Source organism: Mus caroli, unplaced genomic scaffold, assembly GCF_978045245.1.
Source record: "Mus caroli unplaced genomic scaffold, Mus_caroli_1 scaffold_56, whole genome shotgun sequence".
Taxonomy (NCBI): Eukaryota; Metazoa; Chordata; class Mammalia; order Rodentia; family Muridae; genus Mus; species Mus caroli.
In genome coordinates this window covers 851761-857229 of record NW_028227311.1, presented here as the reverse complement: position 1 = coordinate 857229, position 5469 = coordinate 851761, and positions in this window count along the sequence as shown.

Below are 5469 nucleotides of genomic sequence, written 5' to 3'. Positions count from 1 at the left end.
GCCCGGCTTACAAGCCGATGTGGCCCGGCCAGCTGGAGGTTGGGATCTTTTTTTTCCTCCAGAAGCCCTCTCTGTCCCTGTCACCGGTGTCACTGTACTTCTGAGTCCGAGAGGACGCGACGGGCCCGTCTTACAAGCCGACGTGGCCCGGTGCTGGAGGTTCGGATCTTTTTTTTTTTTTTTTTCCTCCAGAAGCCCTCTCTGTCCCTGTCACCGGTGTCACTGTACTTCTGAGTCCGAGAGGACGCGAGGGGCCCGGCTTACAAGCCGATGTGGCCCGGCCAGCTGGAGGTTGGGATCTTTTTTCCTCCAGAAGCCCTCTCTGTCCCTGTCACCGGTGTCCCTGTACTTCTGAGTCCGAGAGGACGCGACGGGCCCGGCTTACAAGCCGATGTGGCCCGGCCAGCTGGAGTGTCGGATCTTTTTTTCCTCCAGAAGCCCTCCGTGTCCCTGTCACCGGTGTCACTGTACTTCTGAGTCCGAGAGGACGCGACGGGCCCGGCTTACAAGCCGATGTGGCCCGGCCAGCTGGGGTGTCGGATCTTTTTTTCCTCCAGAAGCCCTCCGTGTCCCTGTCACCGGTGTCACTGTACTTCTGAGTCCGAGAGGACGCGACGGGCCCGGCTTACAAGCCGATGTGGCCCGGCCAGCTGGGGTGTCGGATCTTTTTTTCCTCCAGAAGCCCTCCGTGTCCCTGTCACCGGTGTCACTGTACTTCTGAGTCCGAGAGGACGCGACGGGCCCGGCTTACAAGCCGATGTGGCCCGGCCAGCTGGAGGTTGGGATCTTTTTTTTCCTCCAGAAGCCCTCTCTGTCCCTGTCACCGGTGTCACTGTACTTCTGAGTCCGAGAGGACGCGACGGGCCCGGCTTACAAGCCGACGTGGCCCGGTGCTGGAGGTTCGGATCTTTTTTTTTTTTTTTTTTCCTCCAGAAGCCCTCTCTGTCCCTGTCACCGGTGTCACTGTACTTCTGAGTCCGAGAGGACGCGAGGGGCCCGGCTTACAAGCCGATGTGGCCCGGCCAGCTGGAGGTTGGGATCTTTTTTTCCTCCAGAAGCCCTCTCTGTCCCTGTCACCGGTGTCCCTGTACTTCTGAGTCCGAGAGGACGCGAGGGGCTCGGCTTACAAGCCGATATGGCCCGGCCAGCTGGAGTGTCGGATCTTTTTTTCCTCCAGAAGCCCTCCGTGTCCCTGTCACCGGTGTCACTGTACTTCTTAGTCCGAGAGGACGCGACGGGCCCGGCTTACAAGCCGATGTGGCCCGGCCAGCTGGAGTGTCGGATCTTTTCCTCCAGAAGCCCTCCGTGACCCTGTCACCGGTGTCACTGTACTTCTGAGTCCGAGAGGACGCGACGGGCCCGGCTTACAAGCCGATGTGGCCCGGCCAGCTGGAGGTTGGGATCTTTTTTTCCTCCAGAAGCCCTCTCTGTCCCTGTCACCGGTGTCCCTGTACTTCTGAGTCCGAGAGGACGCGAGGGGCTCGGCTTACAAGCCGATATGGCCCGGCCAGCTGGAGTGTCGGATCTTTTTTTCCTCCAGAAGCCCTCCGTGTCCCTGTCACCGGTGTCACTGTACTTCTTAGTCCGAGAGGACGCGACGGGCCCGGCTTACAAGCCGATGTGGCCCGGCCAGCTGGAGTGTCGGATCTTTTCCTCCAGAAGCCCTCCGTGACCCTGTCACCGGTGTCACTGTACTTCTGAGTCCGAGAGGACGCGACGGGCCCGGCTTACAAGCCGATGTGGCCCGGCCAGCTGGAGGTTGGGATCTTTTTTTCCTCCAGAAGCCCTCTCTGTCCCTGTCACCGGTGTCCCTGTACTTCTGAGTCCGAGAGGACGCGAGGGGCCCGGCTTACAAGCCGATATGGCCCGGCCAGCTGGAGTGTCGGATCTTTTTTTCCTCCAGAAGCCCTCCGTGACCCTGTCACGGGTGTCACTGTACTTCTGAGTCCGAGAGGACGCGACGGGCCCGGCTTACAAGCCGATGTGGCCGGGCCAGCTGGAGTGTCGGATCTTTTTTTTCTCCAGAAGCCCTCTCTGTCTTTGTCACCGGGGGCGCTTTACTTCTGAAGCCGAGGGAAAGCTATGGTCCCGCCTTTTTTTCATTTACCTATCGGTATTTTGAGTATTCCCGGTTGTCAGGTCGACCAGTTGTTCGTTTGACGTCCGGTTCTTTTCTTCATGGGGACATTTTTGGGCCACCCCCCCATGTATGACTTCCAGTTGTTCTCTGTGGGCTGTCATCTTCCTCCCTGTCATTTTTATGGTTTTGATCTATTCTATCTGTTCCTATTGGACCTGGAGATATGTAGTGACACGCTGTCCTTTCCCTATTTACACTAAAGGACACTAAAGGACACTAAAGAGAAAAGACCCTTTCAATCAAGGCTGTTTGCTTGTCCAGCCTATTTTTCTTTGCATATCGGCTTGGGTCTGTCGCCTTGCCTGAAACTGTGCCCGAGACATGCTTCCTGCTTTCCGTGCTTTTGCTTCCCGTTTGTGTGTGCGCTTGCTGGGCAGCTTGTGACAACCAGGGGCTATGATATTGCTGCGTTCTCAGGCGTTTTTCCCGATTTCCACGTTGTCGTTGTCACACCTGTGTCCTGTGTGGAATGGTTGCAGCCAGCTGTCTCGTGCTAGTGTTTTGTGTTCCTCCCGCTGGTTTTTTTTTTTTTCCCTGGGAGTCCCGAACCTCCACTGTCTTTCGTTTCCACGTCTTCCACACGCCTCCCGAGTGCATTTTTTTTTTTTTTTTGGCGGGGGGGAGGTGGAGAGTCCCGAATCCTCCACTCTCCTGTCTGCGGTGTCTTGGTTCTTCCTGCCACATGCCTCCCGAGTGCATTTTTTTTTTTTTTTTTTTTTTGGCGGGGGGGAGGTGGAGAGTCCCGAATCCTCCACTCTCCTGTCTGCGGTGTCTTGGTTCTTCCTGCCACATGCCTCCCGAGTGCATTTTTTTTTTTTTTTGGCGGGGGGGAGGTGGAGAGTCCCGAATCCTCCACTCTCCTGTCTGCGGTGTCTTGGTTCTTCCTGCCACATGCCTCCCGAGTGCATTTTTTTTTTTTTTTGGCGGGGGGGGAGGTGGAGAGTCCCGAATCCTCCTCTCTTGTGGTGTCTGAGTCTTCCTGCCACGTGCCTCCCGAGTGCACTTTTTTTTTTATGGCAGCACCTTCGTTGTGTCTCTGCCCGGATCCGTACTGTCTTGCCCCGCGTGTAAGACGTGCCTATCTCGCTTGTTTCTCCCGGTTGCGTGTTGTCGCTCACTCTGCTTAGATCGATGTGGTGCTCCTGAGTTCTCTTCGGGCCAGGGCCTAAGCCGCGCCAGGCGAGGGACGGACATTCATGGCGAATGGCGGCCGCTCTTCTCGTTCTGCCAGCGGGCCCCTCGTCTCTCCACCCTATCCGTATTCCGGTGGTGTGTGGAAGGCAGGGGTGCGGCTCTCCGGCCCGAGCACTGACCCGCGCGCACTTCTCGCAGTGGTTCGCGTGGTCCTCGTGGATCGCTTGCCCATCTTCCCTGAGCCGGGGAATGTTGGCTGGTGGCGATGCATAACCTTCCCGTCTGGTGTGTGCACGCGCGTTCTGTTTCTTGCAGAGGTGCTCCTGGATCGTTCCAGGTTTTGCCACCTAGGTGCCCGCTTCTGAGTTGGTGGTGGCGCTTCCCGTTTCCTGGCGTGCCTCCGGTGCTCCGTCTGGCTGTGTGCCTTCCCGTTTGTGTCCGAGAAGCCCATGAAAGGGGGGTCGAGGATTAGAGGAAGGGCGGTTAAAAAAAAAAGCCCCCTTCGTTGGGCGAGCGCCCACCCCGCGCACTCGCGGACCTTGCGCGTAGGGATGGTGCTGAGCGGTCGCGGCTGGCCTTTTTGAAAAGTTTCGTGAAGCTTCCTTGCTCCTCGTGTGGAGCTTGGAGAGTGGCAGTGGCCTGCCTTTCGGGGGGGACCTGTTGCAGGGTCTCCTCTGTCCGCGTATGCTCAAAATACCCCTGGAAGAGAACCTTCCTGCTGCCGCAGATCCCCCCGCGCGGATGCCCGCGTGTGGGTCTTCTCTTGTCGCACGCATCCTCTCTCGGTTGCCGGTTATCTGTCTGGCTCTGTGCCTTCCCGTTCGTGTCCGGGAAGCCCGTGAAAGGGGGGTCGAGGAGGAGAGGAGGGGGCTAGGAAAAGCAAGCCCCCTTCGTCGGGTGAGCGCCCAGCCCCGCGCACTCGCGGACCTTGCGCGTAGGGTTGGTGCTGAGCGGTCGCGGCTGGCCTTTTTGAGAAGTTTCGTGAAACTCCTTGCTTCCTTGTGGGGAGCTTGGGGGGGGCCTGGCCTTTCGGGGGGGACCGGTTGCAGGGTCTCCTCTGTCCGCGGATGCTCAAAGTACCCTTGGAAGGGAACCTTCCTGTTGCCGCAGACCCCCCCGCGCGGACCCCCGCGTTGTGGGTCTTCTCGCTTCCCTGTGTGTGCGCTTGTCGCACGTATCCTCTCGGTTGCCGGAGCTCGTCGGGGTTTTGGGTCCGTCCCGCCCTCAGTGAGAAAGTTGCCTTCTCTAGCTATCTTCCGGAAAGGGTGTGGGTCTCGAGGGGTCTCTCCCGGTCGGTCCCCTCGAGGGCTCGCCCCCTGACCACCTCCTGCGCGCGCAGCGTTTGCTCTCTCGTCTACCGCGGCCCGCGCCTCCCCGCTCCGAGTTTGGGGAGGGATCACGCGGGGCAGAGCCTGTCGGTCGTCCTGCCGTGGTGGCGGGGCCGTGTGGTCGGTCGGCCCGGTTGTGTGGTGGTGGCTGGGGAAAGGGCTCCGTGCACACCCCCGCGTGCGCGGTACCTTCCTCCCCTCCTGGGGGCCGCCGCGGGATGGGGTGTTGGGGAGGCGACGGTGGGCTCCCGGGTCCCGCCCGTCTTCCCGTGCCTCACCCGCGCCTTCCGTCGCGTGCGTCCCTCTCGCTCGCGTCCACGACTTTGGCCGCTCCCGCGACGCGGGCCTGTGCCGCGCGTGTTGCGTGCTGTGTGCTTCTCGGGCTGTGTGGCTGTCGCCTCGTCCCCCCTTCCCGTGGCAGCGTTCCCACGGCTGGCGGAATCGCGGGAGCCCTCCTTCCCCCTCCTCGGGGCCGAGAGGGTCCGCGTCTGGCGTTGGTTGAATCTCGCTCTCGGGGGCGGGCCGTTTTGTGGGAGGACGGCTGTTGGCCGCGTCCGGCGCGTCGTCGGACGTGGGGACCCGCTGCCGCTCGTGGGTCTTCGTCGGTCGGCATCGGTGCGTGGACATCGCTCTCTCTCGTGTTGGTGTCGCCTCCTCGGGCTCCCGGGGGGCCGTCAGGTTTCGGGTCGCCTCGGCGCTGCGGGCGTGGTGGGACTGCCCAGGGGAGTGGTGCAGTGTGATTCCCGCCGGTTTTGCCTCGCGTGCCCTGTCCGGCCCGTTGTCCGAGCGGCCTCTCGGTCCCTTGTGAGGTTTCCCCCTTCCGGGAGGGGCCCTGCCGCGGCCGCCCTTGCCGTCGTCGTCGGCCCT